Genomic DNA, 11,710 nt, shown 5'->3' with positions numbered 1-11,710 from the left:
AATGAGATCAGTCTGTGATATTCAGGTTCTGTTAGTATTTTCACAGCAGCGGAAAAACAACAACAAAAAACCCCCTCCTTTTCCCCTGTTCTTCCTCCTCCACCCTCCAAAATGTAATAACCTCCTGATGCCAACATTACAAACATAGGGGACCCTTCATTTCTTGGCTTACCACTCCCTGTTATCACATGCTTTCTGGTTTGAATGGAATAATAGGTCCTGGTGGGATCCAATTAGCCATGAAGAGTGAGGGCTTTTTGTGGGGATTATGTATGTGCTGTTGCTCTGTTGGAAGTGGTGATCTTGAATTGCAGTGGTAGTGGGAATGTTAAGTGGAAGGTCCACAGAAAATCACATTTTTTTTCTATGCTCCTCATTGAAAATAAGGAAGGTTTAGAGTTGAGACTCATCTTGGATATTTGTGGGATACAAGGACACTGATTTGTCCAGAGTAGGTAATTTGGGATGGGGGGTGGTAGGTGTAGGTAATAGGAAAGGGCTGGGTGGGTTAATTGGGGCCAGGTTTAGTAGGGAGGTCTTGAATGACAGACTCAGAAATTTGTTCTGTGAATAACAGGGAGTCATTGCATGTTTTGTAGAAATGGAGCAAGTATAATTTCCCAAACTAATCTGGCAGTAATATTTAGGACACAGCAGAGGCTGACTAACAGAGTAGTAGGACAGTGCAGTAAGTCAGGCATGAATAGGTGAGAGCCTGGATTAGGATGGGAACAGAGAGAACAGGTTAAAGAGACCTTCAAATAAAGAAAGAAAGATTAAAAAAAAAACCAACTAATAACACATGGAGAATAACAGAATAAGTGAAATGACAGGTGTTCGTCTTAGGAAAACTGTGTTGTCATTACAGCTGCTAAGAAAAAGATATTTGCTTTGCTTTGAAGATTTATCAGTGGAGAGGGAAAAACATATAGAGGTTTAGAAGCAATGAGGAATTAAATATGGAGAACAAACTGAGGGTTGCTGGAGGGGTTGTGGGGGGGGATGGGTTAAATGGGTAAGGGGCATTAAGGAATCTACTGAAGTCATTGCTTCACTGTATACTAACTAATTTGGATGTAAATTTTAAAAAATAAAAAATAAAGTTAAAAAAAAGAAGCAATGAGGAAGATACAGTTATCAAGGAAACTAAAGAAAGAAAAATTTTAATAGTGTCCAATTAGCGTTGTACGTTAGGGGGCTATAGATGGGAGAGTAGTGAGTGTCAAGAAATATATGAATTGAGCAAAGGCATTTATTTGGAATTCAGAGGTCATTGTTGACTTTCAAAAGTGCAATTTGAGTAGATTGGCAAGATTAGGAATTATTTGGTGGATTAAGGAGAGAACCGTGCTGAAGTGATGGAGATAAAATGTATAGATCACCTGCCTCTGAAATTTAACAGTGAAAGAAAGACAAAATATGAAAATTAATAGTAGCAGCCACCTTTCAGATTACCAAAATGTGTTGTTTGGCTAAGAAGTATTTTCTGTGCAGAGGAATAGTAGAGAATTATAAGATCTGGGGAGGGGGTAGGGATAGATTTCAACCCTTCAGCCTGACTCTGTGGGTAAAACATCTGTGAAGATGTTTCCATGTGCTCACGGCTTTAGATTTTTCTCTTTCATGGCTTCCGCCACAGTGCTGGGTAAATCTTTTGTACCTACACATTCCCAGAAGTTCTCTGGAATTTAAGAGGCAGAAGAAGGTGGGAGATGAAGGAACAGAATTTCTGTCCTCCTCTTGCTAGTACATGCAGGTAGAGAGGAAAGGGAAGGAGGTAGTTGATAACCCCCTTTTCCCCAAATTTACAGTGTAATTTCATATCCAGCCAAAACTGGAATTTGGGTTTCTTGGCCCAAAGTCCAGATATTCCTACTGCACTGAGCTTTCAGGTTAGAGGCCTTGGAGGAGAAAAAGGAGAAGAGTATCACAGTCCTCCTGTCCACTCTGAGCCACCCAAACTGGAGTCACAGCCTCTCTTGCCAGTTGCTATTGAGAATTGGCTGAGAACACACTGCTCAAGAGTGGCTGGGTTGTGTCTGCATGCAGTGTGGAAGCTGTTCGGGTAGAAACCTGATTCCACCTGGCCAAAACCAACAGCACAGTTACTAGTCCTAGGCAGAAACTTTCTGAGTAATTTAGTTATAGTTTCTGTTACAGTCTGTTCTCAAGTGGCAGGTCATAGGCATCATGATTTACCGAAGGAAATGAATCCTGGATATGTGGTCCTGACAACCTGTCTTCCTCACTGCTGGACTGAGAACTTGAACTACAGGCAACTGATTCTCAGCACTTGTTTTTTAGGGTGGACTCCACAGAGAGCAGGGGCTGTGGAACATCCTGTTTGTGGCCATGACAAATGGAAAAAAGTCTATTTGTCAGCTTGTTCGGAGGAATTTACTTGGATATACCTACTCTGCATCCACTGAAACATCCCATTGTTCTTCCCTCTCCTTCCTCTTCCCTGTCAGTCCCCAGGGTGTGATACCAAACGTATATTGCCTCATTATTGCTGATTTTGTTTTTGTATTTGAAAAAGAGACCCAGATATAGTTATTCTTGAATCACAAACTGTTAACATTTCAAGTGTTCTGCAAAGTTCCCTCTGAGGATATGAGAAAGGAAATGAATAGAGTTGGGGCTAGGGTTCCAAACCTGAGTATTCAACATAGGACAAGTTGTAAATTACTATGTTAACAGTTAAGTGGGCATCCATGAAGCTAGTTTAGTTGAGCTGGGAGTCATGAAATTTATTGAGGCTTCACCAGGCCTCTTTTGTCTAAAAGGGAAGAAATTTAAGAGAAGAAAACCAGATTTTGGACTTGGAACCATGCATCCAATAAATACTCATTATTCATGGATTTTGTATTTGCCAGTTTGCCTACTAGCTAAAATTTATTTGTAACCCTAAAATCAATACTTGGGACACATTAGTGGTTATTTGCAGACATGCGCAGATCAGTGAAAAATTTCAGTTGCCCAGTGTGCATATTCCCAGCTGAGGTCAAACAATGCAACTTGTTTCAGGTCTCATACTTAAACAAGTATTCTTTTCGTGGTTAGTTCAATATCATGTCTTTTGCATTTTTGTGGGGTTTTTTTTGGTAGTGATTTTGCTGTTTAAAATTGCTCCCTGGAGTGCCTGGGTGGCTCAGTTGGTTAAGCATCCAAGTTTGGCTCACATCATGATCTCATGGCTGGTGAGTCCGAGCCCCACATCAGGCTCTGTACTGGGCTCTGTGCTGGGCTCTGTGATGACAACTCAGAGCCTGGAGTCTGCTTTGGATTCTGTCTCCCTCTCTCTGCCCCTCTTCCACTCATGCTCTGTCTCTCAAAAATGAATAAACATTAAAAAAATAATAATAAAATAAATTAAATGGCTCCCAAACATAGTCCCGAAGTGCTGTAGAGTGTTCCCTGAGTCTAAGAAGGCTGTGATACACTTCATAGAGAAATGTGTGTGTTATGTAAGCTTCATTTAGGCACGAGTTATAGTGCTGTTGGCCATGGATTCAGTCTTAACAGATTTAACAATGTATATTAAATAAGGTGCCTCAGAGGTGCCTGGGTGGCTCAGTAGGTTAAGTCTCCATCTTCGGCTCAGGTCATGATCTCATGGTTTGTGAGTTCAAGCCCCATGTTGGGCTCTATGCTAACGGCTTGGAGCCTGGAGCTGTTTCAGATTCTGTGTCTCCCTTTCTCTCTGCCCCTCCCCCGCTCATAATCTGTGTCTGTCTGTCTCAAGAATAAATAAACATTAAAACAATTTTTTTAAAATAAGGTGTCTTTAAAAAGAAACCCACGTGAAATAAGATTATGTGTATATATTGATTGCTTGATCAAAGTGTGACCAGAGGCTCTCAGGAACTGAACTCTGTGATTTCCTCTAGGAGCAGTGGTTCCATGGTTCAGTGGTTGCTAATTCAGTATCCATGGCAACTTAATAGAATATACCTACTATAAATAATGAGAATCGACTGTACATAAAATGAGTGCTTCTTTTAAAATGAGATATATTTCACTAATAATGTTGGGTTAATGGTGAATATTAAATGCCATCCCAATTGACTGATGAGAATTATAAACATCATGAGATTAGAGCTAAGCCTCCAAGGCCTAAGCAACACAAGTATTGGCATCACTGATTGATGCCCAGGTCCTGGAGCCCTGTGAAAGTAGGGGACTTCTTTAGGAGAAAAGATGAGCTTTCAGCAGTTGGTAGGTTGTGTGAGGCCCTCTAGAAAGTTTTGCTCGGTGACTTCATTTAAACTTAGTTCTCAGTTGCCACTGAAAAAAGGATAAAGAGTTGAGAGAAAGAAAAAAAATTTTTGAGGAATGTCTTTTTTTCTTCCTTGCTCTTCTGCTACTTATGCTTTAACTGGTTTCTTAGGGAAATCCATGTTGATAATTATTTTCGTTTCTAGCCACCCAGAAAATGGTATCTTGTATTTTACCTGGCAACCCTAGATCGAAGCAGAGGGGTCCAGAATCAAGAATTGTGCATGAGAAATTACCAGACATTAGCTGTTGCTGGAGCATGAACTTTGTAAAGTTTGAGTCATTTAGGGAGTAGTGAGGGATAAAACCTCAAAGGAGGGCAGAGACCAAGTCATAAATACTTACCGCACTGTGTTAAATTATTTGATGATTTTATATCTATCAACTGGGACAAGATGTGCCTCTTCCTCCTTCCCAAGTCTTTAGCACAATGGTTTTCAAGCTGTAAATGAAGACTTTTTCCCCCATGGTTGTTTGCTTGTTTATAAATGTTAAATATATGAATATTTTGAATATCATAAAATATTTACAAAATTGTCATTAAAATTAAAAAAAAATTTAAGTTTATTTGTTTTGAGAGAGAGAGAGAGTGAGCAAGGGAGGGGCAGAAAGAGAGGGAGAGAGAGAATCCCAAGCAGGCTCCACGCTGTCAACGCAGAGTTCGACAGGGGGCTTGAACTCACGAACTGTGAGATCATGACCTGAGCCAAAATTGAGTCAGACGCTTAACCCAAGTGAGCAACCCAAGTGCCCCAAAATTGACATTTTTAAAGGATGAATAAAGATAAAATACTTAAAATTTTATTTTATTAAGAGTACAATAAATTCCCTTTGCTCCATGAGAGCACATTCATGAAATATATGTCATTATTTTTTTGCTTTGTTTTGTTTTAACATTATGTGATATAGATGTTTGATGATGTGGCTTTAAGTTCACTTTATTTTCATAATTTATTTAAGTAACTAAAAAAAAGATAATTCATAAAGAGATGTTGATCCAAATAGAAGAATGACATTGTTTACTGCACTTGGTAAATCATAATACATGTTTTTCAGTCATATCCATTGGCTATATCAAAACTTTGTTTCAATTCACCTAATAATTTTTATTTTCCCATGTCGTTTAATTAATTTTGCTAATTATTAAGGTAATGCATTTTTATATTTCTAGCAAAGAGTTCAAAACTTATTAAAATTCATTTGGGAGATTTAGAAAAGTCTGTTTCTAAGCTTTTAAAATGTGTAGATAATGAAGGTTTTTACTGACTACTCATTCTTTCAGCATGCACATATTCAATTATTAATGCTAAGCATCTTTCTAGGCTAGAACAGTAAACACACACCAACCAAAATTCCTGCCCTCAGGTGGAGTTAGGCCATAAGCTGATAAACAAGTATAGTTAAAGTATGTTAGATGGTAGTAAGCGTTAAAGAGAAAAATAAAGCAAGGAAGAGGAATGGGGAGTGTTGGGAGTAGTTGGTATTGTAAATAGGGAGGCCAGGGAAGGCCTCATGGAAAAATGATCTTTAAGTAAAGACCTGAATGAAGTGAGGGAAGATATCTGGGGAAATATACCAGGCAAAGGGAACAGCCAATTGCAAAGCTCTGAGGCAAAGTGTGCCTGGCCTCTGAGGCACAGTACCACTGGGACTTGAGTGGAGTAAGTAAAAAAAAAACAAGGGTATTGGGAAATGATGTCAGTGAGGTAATGGTAAAACCATGTAGTGCCTTGTAGGTCATTGTAGGGAATTTGGCTTTTATGCTGAGATATAGTAAATTATTAGATAGCTTTGGGCAAATGAGTGACATGATTTGACTTAGGTGTTAGTAAGGTGACTCAGGTTCCTGGGGGCAGTGGTGTGGTGCAGGATTTGGGAGAGGAGCATATGCCCAGAGGTTATCTGGGAAGCTGTAGCTGTAATCTGGGATTAGATGAGAGTGGTTGGGACTAGCATAGTTGCATTGTAGACCATGAGAAGTGGTTGTGTTCTTGATGTATTTGGAAGGTAGATCAAATAAACATTTGCTGGTATTAGTTGTGGCAAGTATGAGACAGGGAGAATTCAAGGATGATTGCTCAAGGTAATGCTTTCATCATTTTCAACAACAACAAAATCACTGGATGGAAACCTCTCCAGGCACACATTTTCAAAATACTTTTTCCAGAGAATGAATTTCCTTGCAAAGTAATTATCATTTATTAATAAAGCATCAACTTTATCAGAAAAGTAAGTAACAACTGGCTCTGAGCAGAATTGCTATTTAAGAATTATTTTTGGAAAAAAATTAAACATGCTAATTTTTTCCACCAAAAATATCTCTTCTGAAGTATATGGCTGATAGTAGGCATCACTGAAGCAGTCCTGATATTTTTTTATTTTATTTTATTTTATTTTATTTTATTTTATTTTATTTTATTTTATGTTTTAAGTTTATTTTTGAGAGAGAGAGAGAGAGAGAGAGAGAGAGAGAATAAGAGAGCACACGCACACAAGTGGGGGAGATGCAGAGAGAGAGGGAGAGAGAGAGAATCCCAAGTAGGCTCTGCACTGTCATTACAGACCCAGTATGGGGCTCGAACCCATGAACTGTGATATCATGACCTGAGCAGAAATCAAGAGTCTGACACTTAACTGACTGAGCCACCCAGGAGCCCCAGTCATGATGTTTTAGTATACTTGTTTAGTTGTAAAAGAAAAAATGTGAGGGGCGCCTGGGTGGCGCAGTCGGTTAAGCGTCCGACTTCAGCCAGGTCACGATCTCGCGGTCCGTGAGTTCGAGCCCCGCGTCGGGCTCTGGGCTGATGGCTCAGAGCCTGGAGCCTGCTTCCGATTCTGTGTCTCCTTCTCTCTCTGCCCCTCCCCCCTTCATGCTCTGTCTCTCTCTGTCTCAAAAATAAATAAAAACGTTAAAAAAAGTTAAAAAAAAAAAAGAAAAGAAAAAATGTGAGGCAAACTTAAATTTTACAGCTCTTCTTGGTGCAGTGGTATGACAATAAACCAAGGAACCACTGTGCATGCAGCATAAAAGATTTTCATGATCACTGTCCATGTTATTATAAGGTTTTATAATGATTCTACTAAATTAACTAGCCAGTGACATTTTGATGCTCTTCTAGATTCAACTTCTTTTCAATGATAGCTTGGCTATGAATGAGGCAATGAATGCATTTCATGTATGGTACTAACTTTTCCAGGATTCCTTTCTTCACTCCACTCAATCAGTGTGTATAGGTGCCCCATAAAACGTTGTTTTTATTAAAAAAGTCATTTATTACTAGAACATATATTTCTTCTACTATACTCCTTTCTTTTAGTGGCTCACTAAAAAAGTAGTCCTTTATGTATTTCATTATTGAGACAAACACCTATACTTTCATTGAATACTATGATAAATTTTACATATTGAGTAATTTTTAAATATTTATTTCCTCAAATTTCCATCAACATTTTCTTGAACTATTCACTAAGGAATGAATTTGATTGCCACATTTTATCTGTGTATTACTTATCAATTACTAATACAAGTGGTTGATTTTTGTCTATTATTTAAATCATTTTTATGGTGGCAGAACAAATATTTCACAGATGGTATGTGGCTTTTTTTTATTTCTTTTTTTAATGTTTATTTTTGAGAGAGAGAGAGAGACAGAGTGCAAGCGAGGGAGGGGCAGAGAGAGAGGGAGACACAGAATCCAAAGCAGGCTCCAGGCTTTGAGCTGTCAGCACAGAGCCCAGCATGGGGCTCCAACTCACAAACACTGAGATCATGACCTGAGCCAAAGTTGGTCGCTTAACCAACTGAGCCACCCAGGTGCCCAATGGTGTGAGGCTTTTTATATTTTGTTTGAAAATACTCATAACTGGGGTGCCTTGGTGACTCGGTTGAGTGTCTGACTCTTAATTTCAGCTCAGGTCATGATCCCAGAGTTGTGGGATCAAGCCCCACATTGGGCTCCATGCTGAGCATGGAACCTGCTTAAGATTCTCTCTCTCTCCCTCTGCCCCTCTTCCCTGCTCATGTTCTATCTCTCTCTAAAAAAAAAAAAAAAAAAGAAAAATATTTATTACTGTGTATTATATTGACTGTAACTGCAACTTAATATCAGTGAAAAATATATAGAGATTTATATTCATATTCTGGAGACTTTATTTTAAAATGTTTTGGCTTTATCATGTTGTTAGTTGCCCACTTAAGGCAGAATATGCACTAAAAATAAAGTTCACTCCTAATACTAGTGGATGTAAGTCAGTATTTTAAATAGTTTTATTGATAGTTTCACATCTTGGGGACTGATGTCTTGTCAAACACTAGGTCAACACTGTTTTGACCTCATGGTACTGGCAATGAGTTCATATTTGAGATTCTGGGAACCTTGCAGTGTCCTCCTGTTTATTTCTGTTATTCTGTAGATGTTTCTCTGTAAAAAATAAAAGCACAACTCTCACAAGTAAATAGACCCTGTGCTTGTCTTTGGGAACAACAATAGAGGAACTGAGGAGACTTAATCTGTCTGAAATCAGTGTTGTGGGGAGAAGACTCTTAGGTAAAAGAGTTGACAATGAGCAGCTTTGGCTCTGGACCCTGCTGAAGGGTTTATCAATATTACTAGTCTTTTTCAAAGAACGAGTTTTTTGGTTTTGATGACTTTTCCGTTTTCTAGTTCATTGATTTCTGCTCTTACTTTTTTATTATTTACTTTTTCTTTCTTTGGATTTGTGTCTTTCTCTAAATCCTTGAGATAGATATATAAACAATGGATTTCTAAACTTCTTTTTTGATGTAACTTTAGCTACATTTCACCAATTTTTATTTCTTATTATTTCATCATTACTTAAGTCAAAAATTTTTTCTAATTACCATTGTGATTTCTTCTCTGACCCATTGGTTATTTAGATGTGTACTATTTAATTGTCAAACACTTGAGGATTCTCTGGTTATCACTAGTTTAATTGATTTCTAGCTTAATTGAAAACATACTGTGTTGAATGTCAATTAATTGATGAGGGTGCTATGACAATTCAATTAGGGAGGGAAAGTCTTTTAAACAAATGTTACTAGACCAAGTGGGAGGAAAATTAACCTCTTACCTTTGCATTACACCACAAACAAAAATTAATTTGAGATCATAAAGCTAAAACTACAAAATTTCTGGAAAAAATATAGGAGAATATCTTTTAGGCTTTTAAGTAGACTTTAAGCAAAGATTCTTAAAGGATACTGAAAGCACTAAACGTAAAGAAAAAGTGACAAATTGGAGTTCATCGACATTAAAAACTTCTGATCATCAAAATACAGTTAGAAATTATAAAGGAAAACCACAGACTAGAGAAAATATATGCAATACATATACCTGACAAAGGACAGGTGTCAGAATGTGTAAAGCATTCCTGTAATTATCAATAATTAAAAAACCACAATTTAAAAATGGACAAAAGACTTAGAACAGACACTGTATAAAAGAAGATATTTAAAAAGCTATCATTGGGGCTCCTGGGTGGCTCAGTCGGTTAAGCGTCCGACTTCGGCTCAGGTCATGATCTTGCAGTTCGTGAGTTAGAGCCCCGCATCGGGCTCTGTGCTGACAGCTTGGAGCCTGGAGCCTGCTTCAGATTCTGTGTCTCCCTCTTTCTCTGGCCCTTTCACTCTCAAGCTCTGCCTCTCTCTCTCTCTCTCTCTCAAAAATAAACATTAAAAAACAAATAAATTTTAAAAAGCTATCGTTATTAGTCACCAGGGAGTTGCAAATCAAAACCTCACACTAGAATGGCTCAAACTGAAATTCTGCCAACACCAAATATCGACGAAGCTGTGTAAATTGGAACTCCTTATTAATAATGAGAGTATAAAATGATATAGCCATTTTGATAAAATGGCAGTTTATTTTTTTTAATTTTTCTAATTAATTTATTTTTAATATATGAAATTTATTGTCAAATTGGTTTCCATACAACACCCAGTGCTCATCCCAAAAGATGCCCTCCTCAATACCCATCACCCACCCTCCCCTCCCTCCCACCCCCCATCAACCCTCAGTTCTCAGTTTTTAAGAGTCTCTTATGCTTTGGCTCTCTCCCACTCTAACCACTTTTTTTTTTTCCTTCCACTCCCCCTTGGGTTTCTGTGAAGTTTCTCAGGATCCACATAAGAGTAAAAACATATGGTATCTGTCTTTCTCCGTATGGCTTATTTCACTTAGCATCACACTCTCCAGTTCCATCCACATTGCTACAAAGGGCCATATTTCATTCTTCCTCATTGCCACGTAGTACTGCATTGTGTATATAAACCACAACTTCTTTATCCATTCATCAGTTGATGGACATTTAGGCTCGTTCCATAATTTGGCTATTGTTGAGAGTGCTGCTATAAATATTGGGGTACAAGTGCCCCTCTGCATCAGCACTCCTGTATCCCTTGAGTAAATTCCTAAGAGTGCTATTGCTGGGTCATAGGGTAGGTCTATTTTTAATTTTCTGAGGAACCTCCACACTGTTTTCCAGAGCGGCTGCACCAATTTGCATTCCCACCAACAGTGCAAGAGGGTTCCCGTTTCTCCACATCCTCTCCAGCAACTATAGTCTCCTGATTTGTTCATTTTGGCCACTCTGACTGGCGTGAGGTGATATCTGAGTGTGGTATTGATTTGTATTTCCCTGATGAGGAGCGACGTTGAGCATCTTTTCATGTGCCTGTTGGCCATCCGGATGTCTTCTTTAGAGAAGTGTCTATTCATGTTTTCTGCCCATTTCTTCACTGGGTTATTTGTTTTCGGGTGTGGAGTTTGGTGAGCTCTTTATAGATTTTGGATACTAGCCCTTTGTCCAATATGTCATTTGCAAATATCTTTTCCCATTCCGTTGGTTGCCTTTTAGTTTCGTTGATTGTTTCCTTTGCCGTGCAGAAACTTTTTATCTTCATGAGGTCCCAGTAGTTCATTTTTGCTTTTAATTCCCTTGCCTTTGGGGATGTGTCAAGTAAGAAATTGCTGCAGCTGAGGTCAGAGAGGTCTTTTCCTGCTTTCTCCTCTAGTGTTTTGATGGTTTCCTGTCTCACATTCAAGTCTTTTATCCATTTTGAGTTTATTTCTGTAAATGGTGTGAGAAAGTGGTCTAGTTTCAACCTTCTGCATGTTGCTGTCCGACAAGTTCTCCCAGCACCATTTGTTAAAGAGACTGTCTTTTTTCCATTGGATATTCTTTCCTGCTTTGTCAAAGATGAGTTGGCCATACGTTCGTGGGTCTAGTTCTGGGGTTTCTATTCTATTCCATTGGTCTGTGTGCCTGTTTTTGTGCCAATACCATGCTGTCTTGATGATGGCAGCTTTGTAGTAGAGGCTAAAGTCTGGGATTGTGATGCCTCCCGCTTTGGTCTTCTTCTTCAAAATTACTTTGGCTATTCAGGGCCTTTTTTTTTTTTTTTTTTTTTTTT

Source organism: Panthera uncia, unplaced genomic scaffold, assembly GCF_023721935.1.
Source record: "Panthera uncia isolate 11264 unplaced genomic scaffold, Puncia_PCG_1.0 HiC_scaffold_256, whole genome shotgun sequence".
Classification (NCBI taxonomy): domain Eukaryota; kingdom Metazoa; phylum Chordata; class Mammalia; order Carnivora; family Felidae; genus Panthera; species Panthera uncia.
The sequence above is the reverse complement of the archived record's forward strand: the minus strand, read 5'-3'. Positions refer to the sequence as shown.